At 41.4% G+C, this 22489-nt stretch overlaps 1 protein-coding gene and 1 pseudogene across 1 annotated transcript in view; one reads left to right on the top strand and one right to left on the bottom strand.

Moving 5' to 3' along the window:
- The window catches only part of CDH13 (cadherin 13), a 1018642-nt gene that overhangs the window by 871987 nt on the left and 124166 nt on the right, over window positions 1-22489 (bottom strand). The window lies entirely within an intron of this gene.
- Window positions 10104-10497, top strand: LOC149994287 (ubiquitin-ribosomal protein eL40 fusion protein pseudogene; annotated as a pseudogene).

The raw sequence follows: 22489 nt of genomic DNA, 5'->3' as shown, positions 1-22489 counted from the left end.
AACAAAATCCAAATAAGCAAACCAGAATAGGAACAGAATCATAGGTATCGGGATCATATGGAGGGTTATCAGCTGGAAGTGGGAAAGTGGATAAATGGAGAAATGGTGTAGGATTTAAGAAGCATAATTGGTTGGTACAAAATAGACAGGGGAAAGTTAATAATATAGGAAAAGGTGAAGCCAAAGAACTTATATGCAGGACCCATGGACATTAACTAAGAGGGGTGGAATTGCTGGAGGGAAGAGGGATACTGGGCAGAGAGGAGCAAAGGGGAAAAATATTAGAACTATTGTAACAACATAATCAATAAAATGTACTTTAAAAAAGAGTATATTAATGGATGTAATGGTTGGTGAATGGATGGATGAATAAAAATATGACTGGATAAATAAATGGGTAGATAAGTGGTTGGATGAATGGGTAGACAGACAGATGGACAGATAGGTAAACAGATGTGTAGATAAATGGGTAGATGTATACATGGTTGAATGGATGGGTGAGTTGATGGATGAGTGGATGGATGGGTAAATGGCTACATAAATTAATTGGTGTGTGGATGAACAGATAATAAATGGGTGTTTGATGAGTCAGTGGGTAGCTAGATGAATGAATAAGGAATGACTTCAGCCATCAAGGTACACATCAACACTACAGCTTACTTCCAGTAAAGTAATCTCCAACTAGTAATCCCTTGAATAAGCTCACAAAACCTGAACTTCCAGAAAGTGAAACAGTGGACAGGCCCCTTGTGGCCTGCACTCCCTAGAGCCAAAGGAATATGGAAAAATGCATTAATTTTAGCTACCGGCCAATAGGTAAAATGTTCCCTGTGGCAACCAAACAGCATTGCTCTGGCAATAGACAAATCTATTTCATTATCTTTTAAAAAAATAATTTCCTGCATATTAAAAATGCCCCATTTATTCTTCAGAAATGAACCTAAAATAACATAGAAGCAAGCTTCAGAAGATGCATTTAAAACAAAAATTGATATCGAGGGAAATAAGGAAGTCAAGCCCAGAACGCCCTGCCTTCCCAGGCAATCCTCACAAAACTGTCCCTTCAGACAGCAGAATAAGAAGACTGACTCCCCCAAATGTGACCTTGTTTCAAAGCCACACAGCTTTGCCTGCTCCAATCCACGGTAGTCAGAAAATAAGAGAATGTACGGCACTCTGCTACTGCCAGATGTAGAATGAAACCTAACCCTTGTTTTTGTGTGTTGGGTTATTACATCTTTTATTACCACTGCCGTGTTATAGACATCTTTCCTTCCTCTGAGATAACAACAGAACAATGAATCAGTTTAAAAGAGAAAAGCTATCAGTTTGGATAAAATTAGACTGTTTTATTTTTTTATTAAAAAATAGGGAGCTAATCATGCCGATTGTAATTTTAGTAAGTTCTTTCTAATGTGAGTGTATTAAACCATGGCTTTTCCCTTGAGCTAAACTAATGACCACTATTAGGTATGCTACTCTATTTTCAATGATCAGAATATTCAATAGAATAAGATGAAAATTATAGTGATAATTACACAATGTCAGCATCACCTGGAATCAATTTACTAATATGTCAGCCCGCGTGTGGAGGAGGAGACAGTTTAAAGTGTGCAGAAGGCAAGTTGCATGGGCTGCTGTCATTTATCCTCTGGGGACTGTCGTGACTGAATATTTATATCCCTTGCTCCTCAGCTGCTGTTTCTTGTTTTTATCGGAGAGCAAGGAAGGCTTGTCAAGGAGAGAAAACTCTTCCACCTTTTTGAATCCCCAGGTTGTTGCCTGAATTTTTGAAGGGGAAGTAGAGACAGAACTTTGAAATAAACCCATTCTGTTGCACTTGGGGTCTCTCTCTCTCTGGCTCTCTTACATATATGGTACTGACCTCCCCCCAATTCCTACAAGGGAAAGGCAGCAGAATTCTGGGCAGTTAGATGAATTGCAAACACCTTTGTTTTATAAGTCAAGGTTTCAGCTGTGTTTATTTAGGAAATTATCACCTGAAATCACAGACAAAATGAATTTGCTCTTGGCTCAGAGAGCAGAGACTACATCCCCTGAAGTGTACCTGTAAGGGAAAGGAGCAGCTAACATGATACACACATACAGGTGTGTTTGGCTCCTCCTGGGAATGATCAGATTCACTGGGACTGTCAAAGGTGTGTGTGTGACAAGACAAGATGAGAGCCATGACCTTCCCCCTTTCCATTTCCTGTGGTCACCTACCCCTACCCACCCCCCAAACCCCCCACCCCCACTTCCAGGGCCCATATTTTCCTGCAAACATCTGCTACGCAAAAGATATGGGAGGGTACACACACACTCACAAAGACACTCCTTAGTTTAAGCAACTCCAGCTATTTGGTTCTGGTGGGAGAGAGTGCCTAAATAAACTCCTAAAACAGAACTGTTTGGTTATAGAAAAATTGCTGGGTTAGTTTAATCCCTATTTCCACTTTTTCCACTTTCTCTTCTTCCCCCTCCGGCCTTGCCCTTTGAGGCCATTGATCTTTCTCTAGGTCCGCTCCCAAACCTCTTCGGCACAATCTAGTTCGGATTCCTTTTGTGCCAAGGGAACAGGAATCTTTCCGACTAAACACCAGGGAACAGCCACTGCTGTGCCAGCTGTCTGATTTGACAGTGACCCTCGGACTCTGTACAGGCATTTCTGGCTCCGCCTCTGCCCTGTTCTGGGTGGAGAGCCTTCAGGAGCAGCAAAGGGCAGTTGTAGAGACCACGGGCTCTGAACCTAGATTGCTGCCTCCCAGCTGTGTGACCTTGGCAATTCCTCAGTTTCTCTGTGACTTGGTTTCCTCATCTATAAAATATAGAAAATTATATCTATTTCCTGAAGGATTAAATTTTTCAACTGCTTTTTTTACCTGTTTATTTCATTAAATATAATTTCTATTGGGCTGGTTATTCAAGCCTCACCTCTTCTGCCCTAGTCTCTTACACTTCGAGGTTCCCCTCCATCTCTGCTACAAAGTCCACCACTTTCTTAGTTCTCCTGGATCTCAGTCTTCCTATTCGAGACCAATTAATGCACCCAGCAATCCTCAGGACAGATTCCTGATCATTCTCTTTTTTCAGACCTGCACTTCTATTTAAAACTCTCACAGAACCAAAGACCAAGGCTACTTCCGTTCCTGAGGCTCAGCCAATCTAAGCATCTTAAATCTGTTGAAAGAAGCAAGGGAGATGGTGGGCTTGGCCATGTCTTATGTCTGAAAATGATTAAGTATGGGTTTCTATTGCCCTGTATGCATAAAGCACAGAGCTGTTGTAAATAATGAAGGCTCCGGATAGGTCTGAGTGCAAATCTACTAGTTCTAGGGAGGACATGCATGAAATAATAAATGAGGAAGGGGATGCCTACCTGCCAACTTTGTCTAATAAATAATTCCTGGCGATCATGATCACATCTTTAAAAAAGGAGAGATTTTTTGTTTGTTTTTGGTGTAATTCCAAAGGCCATTCCCAAAGAGGAGCTGCAACAACTTCGTAGGCAAAGTTTGCACCATGAGTGAGTATAAAGCCTTTCATTCAGAGGAGACTATTTCAAAGGTCGGCCATTACTTATGTAAAAAGAACACAGCCCCTACCACACAAAACTTAGCAGTAAGGTGGGCTTTAGGATCATACATCAAAGCAGGTGAATACACAGTTATTGAAAGACACTTAATATTTTTAGACCAGCAATACTGGATTGCTAGTCTGTGTTTTCCAGACTGGGATTTGCTTATTCTATGAAGGATATATAGACAGTTACAAAGAAAGTCATGACTTCTCAAGTCAAGCAAGATTTACTGGAAGGAAAATTCTGTTCAGTGAAAGTAATTTGAAACATTATTTTGCATTAAAGTAATCACGGATGTTGTGGTAGGTAGTGTCTGGCTCTCAATAATTCCCCCTCACCATATTCATGCCCTTGGGGAATCCCCTTTTGGTGTGAACCTAGTGACTTGCTTCCAATGAACAGAATATGGCAAAAGTGTCAGAACAGTTCCCATAAGTTATTAAAGACTGTGATTTCTGTCTTGTTGGCATTTGGCTCTCTGGTTCTCCTCACTCATTTGCTCTGAAGAAGCATGCTGCCACGCTAACTGCCCTGTGGAGAAGTCCACAGACAGGGACTGAGGGTTTCCCTGGACAACAGCCAGCAAGGAAGGAAGGCCCTGAGTCTAACAGCCTTCAAGGATAGAATCTTGCCAACAACCTCAGGAGTGAGCTTGGAAGCAAACCCAACCCCAGCCCCAGTAGAGCTTTGAGATGACGGAAGCCCCAGCCCACACCTTGCTTACAGCCTTGATTAGAGCTTGAACTCAGCTAAGCTGCACCCAGATTCCTGATCCACACGAATTGTGAGATAAACTATGTTGTCATTTTTAAACCACTAAGTCCTAGAGTAATTTACTCTGCAGCAATAGATAACTACTGCAGATATATTTTAGATAGGTAGGGTACAAAACTATCAAGAAAGACAAAGTCTGTTGCTTCTATTTAATTTTTCAGCATGTTCACACACGACTCCCCAAATTGCACAACTCTAGGAGGTGCCATTTACAATGCACATGGTGTGGAGGGATGTGACTGTAAAGCCCTGAAACCACCTTTACACTACTACATCTTTTCATCTCTTTGATTTTCAGCTCTGCAACATATTTGCTCTCCAACCTGGATCAGGTCTCACTTCCTTGATCCCCAGTTTCCTCATTTGTAAAGTGGTTGTAGGAATCTTGGCTTCATCAGATTTCTGGGAAAGGTAAACCAGATGTTTGTGCACAGCACAGTATCTGGCACACAGAGGAAACTGACTATAAACGCGGTAATTCTGAGTCTCTGGCCTCAAGCAGAAATTCCGGGGCTTAGGTTCTGTGCCAACTGCTAGGACACTTAGTTCTCTCTCTTTACTCCAGCAGGAGGTGGAACTTCCCACTTCTTCTCCCACAGAGGGAAAAAGAACAAAGTCACCTCAAACCAGTAATCCCAAGGCAGTACCCCACGGTGTTTGATTATACCGCTAAGTACCAGGTGTTTAATTTGGAAAAGAAAACTAACTCCATAGCCAACCCCTCTAGGTACAATGAAAACAGACAACAGAACATAGATTTAACTTCCTCATGCAGTGCTCCCCAACTCAGAGACTCTTATGTGAAAAGAAGGTTCATATTTGTAGGTTGAGTATTATTAAATTTGCTACTATGTCTAGATGGTCCCTTTGTGTTTCCCTATTTTCTACATTAATGTCTATAGATTCAAAAGTTCCCACAAGGCATGACTGCTTATTAAAAACAATAAAAAGCTCCTGCTAATTGTGCATCAACTCTGTGCTGGACATTTGCATAGAGGCTTTGATATTCTCGCAAAAGCACATGGCATAAATAGTGCCTTTTCCTATTACTCCCTTCACACTTCCACTCATTAATGAAAACAACTATCAGTATGTGTCCTAAAAAGAGTTAGTCTAGTAAGGAACAGACTAAAGGATATTTCTCCCAACATGCCCCCAAGCAAGGAAGGAAGGTACTAATGTTGCAAGAATCAGCTGTGTGCCCTGCCTGGGCTGGGCCTCAGGGAGGCTGTGGAGCAGAAGTTAAGATATTAGCTGAGCAGCCAAACTGCTTGGGATGTAGTCCTCACTCCACTATTTACTTACTAGAGAACCTTGGGCATCTTAAACTCTCTGTGACTCAGTTTCTTCAGCTGTAAAATGTGAATGGTAGAGTACTATCTCATCACATCTTCATAGAGATTAAATGAGGCAACAAATTTTAAACAGTTAATTTTACCAAGAAATTGGTAAATGTTAGCAATCTAGACTTTAACATAGCCTGTGGGGTGGGTGTGATTCTATTCCATTTTACAGAAGAAAAGACTGAAGGTCAGAGAAGGGAAAGTACTTCCCCAAGCTCATACAGCTGGTAAGTGACAGAACTGGAATTTGAACCCACACAAGAGGGTGATGGACACTTTTGATGCCCATCATACCCTATCCTGCTTTTCTCCAGGCACATCAGTGGATTACGATTCCTAGGACCATTGGGCTGTAGAAAGAAGTAACCTGTTTCATTTAGAAGTTAAAGCATTTACTTACCAACGCCCTCTAATGTTCTTTTTCTAGCTATAGCTATTGTAGGAGCACATTTGCTACGCCCCTTCATGGAGTAGCGCCCCCTGACCCACTGTGTACAGGCCCCAAGTCCTGTGTTTGTGACCAAGGCACAGCCTCGCCTACCTCAGCTGATACAGCCAGTGTGTGGTGTTCCAGCATTCGGATGCTAGACAACGAGGACAATAATGGTGGTGGGGAGAATTAAGTTATATCAGATAAAATCTACATGGAAGGACGTAGCATAGAGCCGAGCACGTGATAAATGCTCAATAAGTGCTTGTTGAATATAAGAAGAGAATCATTTTTCTGGAGACCAAAATTAAGACCTATTGAAGAACAGCTGACAGCACATAGTGCTTCCTCTTTGCCAGGCATATTTCTAAGGGCTGTGTACGCGCAGACTCACTTAGTTCTTGCGCTAACCTGTGAGAAAAGTTCTGTAAGTATCCGCAATTTATAAGATGGGCCAACTGAGGCACAGATAGATGAAGGAACAGAACTAAAGTCATAGCCGTAAATGAAATATCTGGGTCTCAAATCCAGGCAGTGCTGACCTAGTGGTAGGCAGGCAGATTTTTTTTTTTTAAGGCAATTCCATTAAGATATTAGTTAGGTGTAAAGGAAAACAATATTCCTGGATAAATTAAGAAAAAAATGTAATGTTGGCAATATAAGAAAGACTGTATTTTCAATTTGCTCAACAAAATTACTTCATAATGGTAAGTGAACATGTATGTATACATATGAATTTACACACATAGAAGAAAATACAAAGCATATTGGAGATCGATGACACTTGAAAGGCAACTCCAGACTGTTATGAGATAAAACACAAGATAAAAGTGCCCCAAACACAAAGCTGTAATGTGCTAATGTTCAAAGGAATCTTCTAGATTTATCTCCACTATGTCACAGGGGCAAGTCCATCTATTACTGCCCTCTGCAAAACTATTTATGTCAAGGGATCCCTGTGGGCCTAGGAGGACAGAGCATGGCAGGAATAAGCTACAGTGGCAGCCTTCCAGACCCTTCCACACATCCTTGCTGCTGACCACTAATCAATCCAGGGATGGGCAAACCAGAGAAAGGAAAGGAGGAACTTTCATAAAGTGGTGGCTCTCACAACAAAGAAAACCACAAAAAAATAAAAGGGACATTCATCTCTGTTGGCACAAGAGAATTCAGGCAGCCTGATTGTAAATGTTTCTGCAGGCTCAGCTCATCTCTGAGGTCTTCTCTGCCGTTCTCAGCCGCTGCATTCTGTCTTGGGCCCCAGCCTCAAGTTGATTCTGAGAGGAAGGGAGTACGTCCAGAGCTCCATCACCTGGTGGGAACTGGGTACCATCCTTCCCACACTGTGAGGCACAGCTACTCTGGGGTCCCATGCTCCCTCTACATTTCTTTTTCTGATAAACAGATCATGTAAGATTTGGATACTCCTGGGGCATCCCAATGACCCCCTTACCATCTTTTTTGCCCCCTCATGTTGGCGCAGTCCATGGGAAGAAGACCAAAGGGGATTCTGGCTTTGTTACTAAAATCATTGCCTTTAGAATCTGACTTAATATGTGCAAAGCTTAGCTCTTCCCCTATGATGCTGGACAAATTACTGTACTTCTCTAAACCTGTTTCCTCATCTGTAAAAAAGGGATGATGAAGCTGATGATGGTGACCACAGCCCTACTTCTTAGGGCGCCTACAAAGAATAACCAAAGTAAAGCACCTAGCTCAGTACCCGGCACGCTGAGTGCTCCATACTTCAGTTAGCTACCATTTCAGTTCTTCCTCGTTTTCTCTGCTTAGCGCTTCTCCTACCCAGGCCACCTCCAGGTTCAGAGACTCAGATCCAGCTGACCACATTCCTTCTCACCAGTTTCATCCATCTCAGCCCCCCATGCCTAGCGGGGGAGGGGGGGAGTGAGTGGACCGGAGCAGGCTTCCCTCCTCGCTTGCAGTTAGCATATAGGCCAGCGCTGCAGCAGATACTCTCAGTGCTCCATCCACATCCCTCCGCCCCTTCGCCATTTTCCTGCACACAGATGCCCAGTGTACTTTCCTTTCATTCCTGATAGCCGGCACCACCGTGGTATGCTGGGAAATCCTTAACAACCACCTCAGGATGAAAGAGCCCTAATTTGTCATGTTAGCCAATTTCCATGGTGTGACTATTTCAATCATGACTGATTTCAAGCTATCAATGTGAGGTTACCTAGCTTGCAAAATTCCTAGTAATTTGACACCCAACTCTCATACCTGTGTTTCTTTTAGAAAGGCTGCATCCTGGCTACCATGATCTGCTTTTGTTGAACCCAAGGAGGATGGAAAATGTCTGGGCATTATTGCCCCTGCCAGTCCTCCATCCCAGCAGCCCTCAACCAAGGGTTGGTGAGTTCAGAGATGTAAATACTCAAGATCCCTCACCTCTGTTGGGGCCAACACTGAAGTGTTACCCTTATCATCTCCAGGTTGCCTGGCCAACATCACCTCCATGGTAACACACCCTTGCTCACCTTACTCCCTTCTCAGTCCTACTCTCCCATTTCCCTATCAGTTTTTCTTGGGAACCTAGTAAGTCACTTTCACATGACTTCTTATCCCAGAGTCAGCTTCTGGGCAACACAACTAAGTGCTTAAGAGCTGGCATTCTAAAGTTATGACTTCAAATTCTGATTCTAATACAACCTATGTAACTTGAGAAAGGTATTTATAGTCTCTGAGCCTACATCCATAAACTGGGTCTAATAAGTCCCTATCAATAGGGCTGTTTAGAGAATGAAAAAATATAAGTCATCAAGAGGCTTAGCACAGAGTCTGGATTGCGATCTTTCTCTCTCATAAATGCTGCTGCTGTTGTTGTTGTTTTTAAAGAGAGCATCTTGCTTGGCCTCTAGGTCAGATCTTCACTTGGAATTGATGAAGATTGAACCCTGCCTCTAATAGGGCTAAGTGACCTTTTGTGTCACCTCTGACATACACTGCCCTTTGGAATCAGAGTTTAGGTTCTTTGGCTGTCCTGTCCTGGAAGAGGCCCCCATCCATCTTTCTCCACTGCAGAGGAAATGGGTGTCCTAGAGGGTGGGAGGGTGCACTTGCTCAGCTCTGGGATTTGGAAACTGCAGCATGCCTTCCTCCTGAGCGCCCCCAAACTTGCACAGCCAGACAGGACACACTGGAGAACAACAGGCAAATGGGATCCCGAGAAGGGATGGAGTCAGTGCGCTTGTTTGTGATCCAGTCAAGTCCCTCGCCCCGTTGTCTCCACCTTCTCCCAGCAGGTAAAATAGCAGCTGACTGCCCAGGAGAGGTGAAATGAGCACGCATGAAATGCTGGTGGCAGGAGAGATCAGCAACAGCCTTTCACAAAAGCCACCAGGCAACCTCTACCCAGACCCTTGGGAACACCCAGCCCCCTGTGTCCACTGACACCAAGTTTAGACATCTTTCCTAAGGAAAGGATCTTAAACTTGGAGAAGCTTTATGCACGAAAGGAACCAGTTTAACCTGGTGCTTTGTATATATTTGACATATAATATTTTTATTAATTAATAAGTCAGGGTATTATCATTGTAAAAAAGTTGGAAAGCATCTTGATCTCAATAAACACAAAGGAAAAAATAAATGTTATGAATAATAAATAAATGAAATAAATAAAATAAATGAAAAAAAATGTGCTTTTTTTAAAGCATGGCTATTAAAAATTATGTTTGTAAAAATTTATTTAAAAATATAAAACAGCCCTGGCTCAGTTGCTTGGAGTGCCTTACTGTACACCAAAAGGCTGCAGGATCAATTCCCAGTCAGGGCACACACATACTTAGGTTGCAGGTTTGACCCCGAGTTGGGGCACGTATGGGAGGCAATTGACTCATGTTTTTCTCTAACATCTCTCCCTCTCAAATCAATAAAAGTATCTTCTGGTGAGGATCAAAAAAATTATAAAACACCATCTCAATGAGGCGGCGGAGTGTGTTGCCTTCCCAGCAGACACAGAGATGCAGATCTTTGTGAAGACCCTGACTGGCAAGACCATCACCCTTGAGGTTGAGCCCCATGACACCATTAAGAATGTCAAAGCTAAGATCCAAGACAAAGAGGGCATCCTGCCTGGCCAGCAGCATCTGATTTTTGCGAGCAAACAGCTAGAGGATGGCCACACTCCCAAAGACTGCAACATTCAGAAAGAGCCCACCCTGCACTTGGGGCTTCATCTTGCATGGCGGCATCACCGAGTCCTCCCTCTGCCAGCTCACCCAGAAATACAACTGTGACAAGGTGATCTGCTGCAAGTGTTATGCCCACCTGCATCCCCCCGCGTTGTCAATTGCTGCAAGAAGAAGTGCGGCCACACCAACAGCCAGCGCCACAAGAAGAAGGTTAAATAAGGCCTCTCCATCACCTCCTCAGGCCTACAAGGCAGTCTTCTGCCTCATCCCCATGACCCTGCGGCTTCAATAAAGTTTCCTTTCATTGACTGGAGCAGTAAAAAAAAAAAAAAAAAAAAAAAATTATTACAAAAACACCTGTATAAAGGTATATGAAGTCGAATAAAACAGATTTTAAAGTCACAACTTAATTTCTTTAAATATGAAAAGAAAAGCCCTGCCTGGTGTGGCTCAATGGGTTGAGCATCAGCCTGTGAACCAAAAGGTCACCAGTTCAATTCTCAGTCAGGGCATACACCTGGGTTGTAGGCCAGGCCCCCAGTTGGGGGTGTGCAAGAGCCAATTGATAGATGTTTCTCTCATACATTGGGAGATGTTTTTCTCCCTCCCTTCCTCTTTCTCTAAAAATAAATAAATAAAATATTTTTTAAAGAAGAAAAAAGCCCTGGCTGGTGTGGCTCAGTGGATTGAGTGCCAGCCTGAGAACCAAAGGGTCACTGGTTTGATTGCCAGACAGGGGACATACCTGGGTTGCGGGCCAGATCCCCGGTTGGTGGCGTGCAGGCGGCAACCACACATTGATGTTTCTTTCCCTCTCTTTCTCCCTCCCTTCCCCTTTCACTAAAAATAAATAAATAAAATCTTTTTAAAATGAAGAAAGAAAAGAAAGAAAAACGCTGGAAACACTGAAAGCCAATGTGCCACAATAAGGAAATGCTTAACTAAAATATGGTAGAATTAAGCAGGGTGATACTATGCAGCCATTGAAAATTGACTATGTAAAAATTATGAAACAATGTCTGCCTATGAAATGGCATTATAGCTCAAAGTATACTTATTGCTTATTGAAAATCCACTTCAGTCTTCCTTGCCAGTACCGTTCGCATCGTGCATTCATGGGCTTGCTAAATCTTACCTTTGAAATCAAACTTCCTCTCTGTTGTGAGATGCTGCCTTCTGTAGGTTTAAGTCCATTGTTTCCAACTGAATTTTGCTTTTTAATTGCAATGAGTTCAGGTATGTATGTTCTTGCTGGTGCACTAGAAAAACCAGCTCAATGGAGCCTCGTTGATTCACCACCTGGTGGGTACATGTCTTCCCAAGAACAATTTCTCATTTGCAAGCATGAAGGAAAAGGTGGAGTATCATGAAACAAGTCAGTTCCTCTTGCCCTCTCCAGCAACTACCATCACACACACACACACACGGTAACATTCATCCTAAGTATAATAATATCCATTTACCTACATCCTGGGTGGCATCAAGAGACATAAATGCCAAGACCCACTAATGTCCTTTTGAATGTTAACACTTCCCAGACAGCTTCTTCATCTGGAGGCTCAGCCTGTCATTCATGAAGATGCAGGTATCTCCCTTTATTCCTCCTTCTTCCCTGACACAGAGGACGTGATGCCTTTTTAATACCCATTTCCTAATACATGAGGATACAGTATATAAAACCTGCCATCTGGCTCTTTTTCTTTCTGATGAAGCCATTTAATTTTTTTAGTATAATTAGCATTGCACAGTAACTTGTCAATATTCTTCTGTCACGGCACCAAATAACAGTTTAAGTGTACCTGCAACTTTGCTGATTTATTTGTTGCAGCAAGCTTTCAAGCCCTGGTGAGCGATAATCACCACAGAGATTATTACATGGTGTTGGGTCAATTAAATATGATAAAGCTATTTGTCTGTGACATAATGGGTCTGTTTCGATCTAAGTGATATAAAATGGTCAGACTTGTAAAAGGCAACATAGTAACCCTGCAGAAGATTAGACCTAACCAAAATAGAATCCTGCTAATGATGTTTCTCAATTTGATGTTCTGTCTCGATTTCACTAGATGTCTTTTTAATCAGAAAGATGTCATTGCAATGCTCACTCTTGAGCATTCATGCCCAGCCCTCATGAGAAAGTGAGAGACCTTCAAACTACCTTGAAATGTTGGCAAAATACAAACTATTAGAGGTATTAAAGGGAGTCTGCCGACACTGAATTGCTTCTGATAGTCTTTGTTAGAATCAGAGTCACTGTTAATTAAGAAAAGTCTGCTGGGTTAGGGAGGTAAGAAACATGTCTGGGGCTGTCAGACCATTTCTCTCTTCCCATGGAGCTATTGCCAGCCTATAAAAACAGACCTTAGTACTAGGCTGGAAGTGTGATGAACAAAATTTTGGAGACAAAGTTTCCTATTTTAATATTAGAACAACAGGAATACAGATTGATATTATACCATATTTCTGAAAACAAAAAAGCACCTTATGCCATGAACATTAATGGCTGGACGCAGGCATACTATCATAGTAAAATGGCAACAAAATAGTCTCCATACCCAATTCCCATTTCCTTGGCACAGTTGTCAGACACAACTGCTACAAAGCCTGTAGTGGCCAAAATGGTCAGTTCAGTCAAATAAGCAAATTCAGTCCCCCACATATCAATAAAACTAATTGCTGGAGTGACGGACCAGGTGAGAGGCGCCATTTGCAATCAGCAGGTATCTACTGAGGCCTCCCAACTGTATGTCACTGTAGGGAACAAAAGAAACACCTTATGAAACTTTGTCCCATTCAATAGTAAGAGACTACCTTGCAGTTTAATTGAGAAAATGAGACATAGGTTGCATGACTGTGTAGATCGGCAAAGCATTCCCAACAGCCACCAGGAAAATCAACCTACTTACTTAGTATTTAGACAACTTACACACGAGCACAATAATGCCTGATAGCTTCCCTCATCTCCCTCCTGAGCCATCAGCCTCGGCCCAGCTCACACTCTACTAATAGAGCTGATCGCCTTGACTTTTCCCTCTCTCCTCCTTTTCTCCTTGGCATCTTACAATCGTCACTCTGGTTTCCCTTCTCATGCATGGGAGAAAACAATCAGAGCAGTGGCTGCTCTGGGAATGGTGGGGGTCAGAATCAGCTGGGAAGAGGCTCGAGGGAACTTTCTGGTGTAATGAGAATATTCTACATCTTGACAAGAGATTGGATTACACAGAGCTGTGCGTTTGTTATAACTCAGAAAACACACATTTAAGATTTATGCATTTTGCTGTGTGTAAATTTTACATTAAAAAGAAAAACTGTACACTAATGTCAATAGTTAATAATATGCATGCTGAAGTATTTTGGAAGAAATTATACCAGTGTCTGCAATTTGCTCTGAAATGCATCAAATCAAAAACATAGGATGAAAGCAGTGGATGGAAAGAAGGATGCAGAGAGGGAGTTACAGGTAGAAAAGCAAAAGGTAAATGTTAATGGTAGAATCTAGCTTGTAAGTACACGTGCCCATTGCAAAATTCAATTTATCTGTAGGTCTGAAGATTTTTACAATAAAATGTCAGCTTAAAAAAAAACATATATTGGACCCAGAATGGGTCCTGAAGTTAAGGTAAATGTTTCACAATAGGTCCTCAAATAAGGTCATTTTGTTCAACATTGTTTCATTATAATATTGATGAAATGCTGTAAGAACTTAACTAATATTTATATCAATTAGCCTATGGTAAAATTGGTTTCATTATACATCATTTCGCTTAAATTCACAGAACTTATTGATAATGTTAAGTGAGGATTTATTGTATTCACTGTCAAAGTATCTCTCACTTTTCATGCTGAGGAATGCTGAGAAGAAATTTGGGGGGTATTCAGTCATATTTATTAGAATTTATTGGATAATGATATATAGTAAAGACAACAACAATGGCAATAATCACATATTGGCAATAACAGTCAAGCATTAAGCTAAGTGCTTTCAAAAACCATCTTATTTAATTCTACAACAGTCCTTAGAGACAGGTTACTGGATGAGGAAACTAAGCTTCAACAGATTAACTGACTTGTCTAAAGCTAATCAGACAGAGGGTGAGGGCTGAGATTCAAGTTTAGGCTTAGACAGGCACATACTGGGGGCACAGCAGGCAACTGGCAAAACCTGGATTTGAACCCTGTCTATATGACCCAGAATCCATGTAGCATTTTTATTCTTTGTCACGACACTCTGCAGCTGGCCTTAACAGAGTGATTCATCCCTAGACTCAGATTGAACCTCAAATCCATTCAAAATTAACGAGAGATTCAATCCTTTGGGAACGGGCTGTACCTGGTATTAAATGTATCAGCTTTGGATTTAGGGGTTTTGCAAATTATTCTCAGTGCACCTTGACCTACGTTCTACAAATTTTCCTTGACTTATAAAAGAGGTTACGCTAGAAATCTTACATAGCACAAGATATTTTAGCAGACACTTAAAGAAGAAGCCTGCCTTGCGTCACAAGACTGATTTTATAGTGGACTTTCAGACAATGAAGTGGCGTGGTGAGAGGCAGGCAGCTCCTGGGTACATCTCATTTTTAAAATTTGGTAAAAGAAGCATTGATGTAGACTATGGGGTCACTGTATAATCTCTGCGAAGCTTGGACTTGCGTCCTGATTTCACACAACTGTAGGGATGTGATTTTATGATGTTATTTAAGCCCTGTGAGAATCTGTCTGTCTCTTTTATAATAAGGACAATAATAATTTATGCAATTTTCAAGTCATTCTAAGGAGAAACCCATATCTGGGAACTACAAGGCCTGGACCAGACTAGACACTCAATGAAAGTTAATATTTTTTTCCCACTCTCGCGTCCACGGGAAGAAATGACACTCAGAGAGCTGGACCATGAAGTGCTCCTCAGAGGTATGTTTAACACTGGAATTAACAATTATGCCTCCCTTAGAATGCCTTTCCTTTGAGAAGTTCATAGTGTAAAAAATTACATGCTTATGAAGGCAATTATTCTTTTTTATGCCACATGATTTTCTTATAATAAATACCATTAACAATATAGATGCCCCATTGATACTGGTATCAGGCAGTGCCAGTGCTTGGAAGGAGCAACGAGATCGGCAGGGAGCTGTTCGTGGGTTTTCAGTCAGAAACTATATAATCTATGATTTTAACAGTTAAAATAAAAGGAGTAGGAAAGCAGTTTCCACTTAAGACTTTTAGTGCTGGGCAGTCAATGGGAACTTGTTGAATTGAACTAAAGATGAAGGAGCGTTTCACAGGGTGCATAACAGCAGCATCTTTAGAAGGGAAACCTGTTGGTTCTAGAGGGGCTTACAGTCTCAGTAATCAGGGCCTCAAGAGGTGTTTAGCCAACAGAATTCTGAACTTCACTGCAGATCCAAAGAACCAAATACCAGTCTCTTCAAAAAGTGAAAGAAAAAAATGACATTCAAAGTTGACTTGATGTATCCATGAACTTTATGAAGGTGAGGGGGTTTCATAAAGAAATGAATGAATTAAGAATGAATGAAGTGACTTGAGTTTGGTTCAACCTCACAGGATAATGTGACACAAATCCAACAACCAAAATTAACTCCAAAATGATCCATATCCTTCATTCATTATCCAACAGATATTTACTGAGCACCTACTATGGGCCAGGCCAATGCTATGGCCTCAGACACATCCATGAAATAAATGGACATAAATTGCACCTTACAGATTTAACCCTTTAAAGGAAGCAAATTGGACCTCAAAATGCCCTCTCAGCCCTGGCTGCTGTGGCTCAGTGGATTGAGCGTCGGCCTGTGAACCAAGTGTCGCTGGTTCAATTCCCAGTCAGGGCACATGACTAGGTTGCACATCAGGTCCCCAGTTTGGGGCGCGAGTGAGAGGCAACCACACAGTGATGTTTCTCTCCCTCTCTTTCTCCTTTCCCTTCTCTCTAAAAATAAATAAACAAACAAATAAATAAATTATTTAAAAAAAAAAACAGTGGTTTAAAAAAAAAAAAAAGGCCCTCTCAGCTCTCACATCCACTTTCCGCACACCCTCAGGCTCACTGTCATCCTGTATCCAGAGGAAGATTTGAGCTTTCCCCTACACTTTTCCTCCCAATCTAGCCTCGGAGAGTGGGGAAGGGGAAAAACGTGAATGGACAGAATCAGAATATTCTCTTGCATTCCCTCATTTCAAACACTTGTCTGTTTCCAAATATGCAGAATACATGGAAATTTTACTGCTACCCAGACCTAGACTCAAACCCAGTTTATTGGATTTCATGCATTGTCTTATCTAATCTTTGTGAGAAGCTGCAAAGTAGGTATTCTTTGTATCATTATTATTGTTAGAATAGTTATCCCACATTTACAGATAAGGAAACAGGCTACACAAGATTATAGCTTCTGCAGTCTCATGGGGCTCAGAATTGGGCATCTAGAAATAGCATGGTCTTGCCACTCTCTCCCTCTGTTTTTGCAATTCTGGGCTCATTTATATAACTACTGACTGATGCTCATCATGTGGGCACTTTTCCCATTAATAGCTATTGAATGTCCAAAGTGCGCAGACTGCATTTTTAAGGTAAAGATTGTCTTTTGACCTAAGTTGTTGATCAGACCTCCATGTGTATCTTTTCATTCATTCAGCAAATAGTTACTGAGTGCTCACTATGCTCTCTCCAGGCTGGGGTGAAGTGGACCCAAAGAGCCTGCACTCGCAGAACATTCTAGAGGAGGAGAGGAGCTTTTAAATATTTACCATGTCATAATGTAATAAGTGCTATGAAGATAAAGTATACTAAGGGGCCAGAGAGTAATGGGAGATGGAAGAGATATGGAAGACCTCTATAGGAAGATGACCTTTGAGCAGAAACTAATACAAATAACAGGTTTAAGGATATTGGGTGGAGAGGGGTGCATTACAAGCACTCAGAAGAGCCGGTGCAAGGTCCCCAAGGTGGACAGGTGTCTGGTGCATTCCAGGATTAGCAGAGGAGGCTGTGCATCTGGAATTCCACACTCATGCATTTAAATAAAATCTACAAATATAAAGGCACTGCTGATTATTTTTCACACAGTTGCACTGGGGATGCTTTGTTCTTGCCATTTTAGATCAGTTTATGCACTTCCAGGGGAGCAAGGGGACAATTATTTTTCCTCCTAAAGTCATTAAGCTGTGTTAATCACTCCATAACAATGGCTAGATAATGAGAGTGTCCACCCCACTCCCCCCACCCCAGCATCCCTAAGTGTGACAGCCTGCTGTTTAGAAAGACATTCACAAACAGATGTGAAGAGCAGTGCTCCCTTCCTCCTGCAACATAGCAGGGCTTTGCCTTTAGCGCTCAAGTCTTCACTGCTCACAGTTTTCTAGGAAATCTCTCTCCCAAGTCCAACCTGTCCACTGTTTGGCCAGGGAACTTCAATCAGTAGACCTGGAAGAAGTGACTGGGCCAGGACCACGGCCCACACTGAGCAGCAGGAGGCAGGGTGAGCCACACAAAAAAGAAGCAAAGCTGAGAATTTGGCTTTTTTTAATTTTTATTTCATTTTTATTGTTTTTCTATTACAATTGTCCCACTTTTTCCCTCATTGCTATCCTCCACCCAGCCTACCCCTTCTCCCACAGTCAATCCCCACGCCATTGTCTGTGTCCATGGGTTATTTATACTAGTCCCTTTACTAAACCCTTCCCCTACTTCCCTCCTTTCTCTCCCTCCCCTCTCCCCCCTCCCCCCTGATAACTGTTACTCTGTCCCTTGTTCAGTTTTGTTCATTTGTTTGTGTTGTTCATTAGTCTCCTTTATCAGGTGATATCACACAGTATTTGCCTTTCATTGCCTGGCTTATTTCGCTAAGCATAATTCTCTCTAGTTCCATCCATGTTACAAATGGTAGAAGTTCCTTCTTTCTTTCTACTGCACAGTATTCCATTGTGTAAATGTAACACGGTTTTTTAATCCACTCATCTGCAGATGGGCACTTAGGCTGTTTCCAGCACTTAGCTATTGTAAACAGCGCTGCCTTGAACATCAGGGTGCATAAGTTCTTTTGAATTGGTGTTTCAGGATTCTTCGGGTATAATCCTAGCAATGGAATCACTGGTTCAAAAGGCAGTTCCATTTTTAGTTTTTTGAGGAAATTCCATACCTCCTTCCACAGTGGCTGCACCAGTCTGCATTCCCACCAGCAGTGCACTAGGGTTCCCCTTTCTCTGCATCTTCACCAGCACTTGTTTGTTGATTTGTTGATGATGGCCATTCTGACAGGTGTGAGGTGGTATATCACTGTGGTTTTTATTTGCATCTCTCTGATGGCTAGTGATTTTGAGCATTCTTTCAGATGCCTATGGACCCTCTGTATATTGTTCTTGGAGAAGTGTTTGTTTAGGTCCTTTGCCCATTTTTTAATTGGGTTGTCTGTCTTCTTTGTGTTAAGATATATATGTTCTTTATCTATTTTGGAGATCAATCCCTTATCTGATGTATCATTGGCAAATATGTTTTCCCATATGGTTGGTTCCCTTTTCATCTTGCTGATGTTTGAGAATTTGGCTTCTTAATGGGAAGTTAAAGTTGGTTTGAATCATTAGAATTACTGACTTAAGGGTTTATTAAATAACATCCTCTCACATATATTTTCTATTAATACTCTGTGGTAGTTCCAGTTAGCTTCAGTGCTTGAGAACTGTGTGTATTAAGAGATAATATTTTAGAAAAGTCATAAGTAAATTTTGTGCCAAAAAGTACAAGTTTGAATAATTTCCTTTTTATGAATAGTAGATACCAATTTAAAGGTAATCAATTCTAATGCACAGAACTCTTAGAAACCCTGAGAATCAGAGTATCTCTGGAGAAGAAAAGAACCTTAGTAATCACTGCAGTCAATCCCCTGCTTTGGTCTCAGAGAAAACAGACTGACATGGGTTGAAGTCCAAGGTGCAGGTCACTGGAGAGAACAGCAGAGAAGCACACCAGTCCACACCCTGTTCTGCTGCCCGGTTGATTCCCTCCTCACCGCTGATTTGTGGTTTCCCCTTGACGTGCCTTGTGAAATACTCAGTGAGCCTTTCAAGTGCTTCAGTTGTCATCTCTCTCTGTCTTTTAGCTTTTGTGCCTTTAATGCATATCTCACCTGTGAGAACTCACTGTAAATAGAAGGCACTTTTTTATCTAAAATTATTATATTTTGATATATAACCTAGTTGGAAAACTATCAAAATATAATAATTTTGATCAAAAATAAAAATAGTATATATATGTGTGTGTGTGTGTGTGTGTGTGTACACTATTTATATATATTATATATATATATTAGGGGAAAATTTTTTAGTCATCATTCCAAATATCACCACTTTAAAGCATTCTTATTTTTTTTGCCTCAAAAATGTCACATTCTACTCATGACAATGCAACCTGAAAAAACACTGGCTTAAACAAATGAAAGCTATTGAGATGTGAAACAAGTGAAGCAGAACTATTTTTTTAAGGTTTCAATGGCTTTGAATCATGCCTAAATCACAATCCTACAAACTCCTAGCTTGCTGTTACCTTCTCTAGAGCTTATTCAACGTATTCATAATGCAAAGCCATATGCTGAAAGCAACTGACCCCACATAATTTATCAAGGTGCAGTCTCCTGGGTGAAAAAGAAATACAAAAGCTGAGTTCAGACAGTGCTAATTCTGAATACCAGACCTCAGCTGGCCCTCCCAAAGCTCTGTGACTCAATGTTCTCATCTGAAGAACAAAAATGTGTATTTATCCCTCAGGGCTGTTATGAGAGTCACGTGGAGATAATGCATGTTCCTGTTTAGTGTGGTTCCTAGCATGCAGTAGAGGTACTTTATGAAAACTAAAACCTGGCACATTTTTGTAAATAGGGTTCCCAAATATAAGTCATTTAAAATAAGTGATTATGACACCATAACTAGTAGTAAACATACATTTCTTCACTTAGTCTATACTGGTATAAAATCTACAAAAAGAAACAATGCCGAGTCTTACACTGCATGTAACTGACAGTGCACCGAATGATCAGGATGTGGCCACCTCTACACCCAACGTCCTTTCCCACCTCCTAGAAGAAGATGACAATTACACCCTCCCCTTTTGAGAGCTAGCTGGGCAGAGGACCAAAGGTGATTGCCAGTTGCCAGTCCCATCATAAATTGCATGACTGCCAGGGTTGTACTGCCTTCCCTCCCTGCACCCCCTTGGTAAGTACCAGCACTGAACTGCATCCTTACATCTAATAAAAACACGTGCTCCCATGCTTACAACAGCCCTGAAATACGTGCCCTGGAGGAGATTTGTGTTGCAGAAAAACACCATGCTTGGGAGAATTGTGCAATAAAGTCACAGGTTTTTAGAAAAAGATACGATTAGGACAGATCACTCCAGATCTTCGTAAGTTTGTAACCACATGATCAACACAAATAATAATAATTGTATCTTTAAAAAGTGGTATGTTGGAAAAGACATTATCAATTCTAAATAATTTTTAAAAAGCATATAAAACTTTACCTTTAAAAAAGTAAATGCAGCTTGGGTTATGAGGAAAGGCTGAGGCTGCTGAATTATGGAAACAGAAGCACAATGCAACAAGATGAAGGAAATGACTTACTAAGCACTTCCAAGAGGGAGGATCTGGCCAAGAGAGTCAAAAGTAAGAACCTGGGGTGAACAGCACGTAGGCCGTTCTGTGTTCCTCTGAGGCTTGCTGCATTCAGCGTTTTAGTATACGTTCATTCAGCTGCTCCTTCTTGGTGGTGCAAAACGTTATTGTTCTGGGAAATACTACATACAGACCAAAGCAATTTTTATACTATACTGATAATCCCATATTTAATCAATTGCCTATGAGCTTGTTAGCATTATAAAAAGATTTAATATAGTAGAACAGATTTTATGTAAAGACCATAATATATGGTCCCTAAGTTTACAGATCTTCCTTGAAAGGGGTAAAACATTTTACTGTCTGAGTTTGGATTTCCCAAAAGCTGTGCCTGACATAAAAATGTTGGTACAGGTTATGTATTTGGAAAATTATCCCAAGAAGCACGAGTAAGGAAGTGGATAAATGACTCAGAGAAGGAAGTTACACAAATAAAGCTTATATTAATGATTAGGTTTCTGCTGTGGATAACTGGGACCTAGCCCCAAAGGGGCCCCTTTATAAAAGCATATGGAATCTGACTCAGGATTGTCACACAGGAGGCTGGGGAAGCTGGGGCATTTTCTGCGTATTCTCATCTGTTGAGAGTGACTCCAGGGAGTCAACTTCTCCATGTTTCCAGGACTCACCTGCTTGCTGCTTAGCAAGTCCCCAGTACTGGGAAAACCATTAGAGAAGAGATAGAGTCATCTAAAGTGCTGCAAATTGTCCACTTCAAGTACGTGAACTTAGGTGGACCAATGGACTAACAGGAATAGAACCATGGTGCCTGTTGCACACATTTAAAAAAAGACTATCACGGGTTTTACAGATTTACTTGTGAGTAAGAAGAATTGAGAACTGAGGTGTGCTGATTCAAGTTATTGTCACATCCCAGGCTTCCATGCCTAAATTTCAATGATTAGTGGATGCTCTTTGAGTTCATCATGACTCCATCTTCTGATAAATTCAAAACAACCTAATGCTTGCCACACTCACAGCCCACTCATAAAGAAACTGCACAAGTCTATGATACCTCTTGAGGAAGGTGCCCTAGGAAGTTTCTTAAGCATAGGCAGCCATGGTCTGTACCACATGACACCTCCTCTGGATACTGCTGAGTGGTTCACAGTGACCATGTGACCTAAGAGCAGCCCATCTATAGGCTGTCCCAATAGTATAAGGCTCTACCCAATCAGATTCTCCCAAGAAACTTGAACTAGGCAAAAGTGAAAAGATTGCTCAGCTGAAAGGAGACACATAAAAAGAGAAGCAGAAGCAAAGCAAATAGAGTGGACCAACATTGGTAATATGAAAACTCAGTCCCTAGAGCTGAAAACATAACTCTCCCTCTAGTTCCTCAACCAAGTTTCTATCTCTGGAAGACCTAGATGTCCAACTATTCCTGAATTCTCTGCACTTCTTATCATCCTTATTTATTTCTCAAATCTCTGTTACATCAACATAAGCTGAGGGGGTCATGCTTTTTCTTGCAGCTTAAAGAGCTAAGTTAACATGTGCCAGGAGAGTACTCATCAACTCCCCAGTTTTGT

This window comes from Furipterus horrens, unplaced genomic scaffold (assembly GCF_987537825.1).
Source record: "Furipterus horrens unplaced genomic scaffold, mFurHor1.1.pri manual_scaffold_13, whole genome shotgun sequence".
Lineage (NCBI taxonomy): Eukaryota > Metazoa > Chordata > Mammalia > Chiroptera > Furipteridae > Furipterus > Furipterus horrens.
This window is presented reverse-complemented; position numbering and strand designations above follow the sequence as displayed.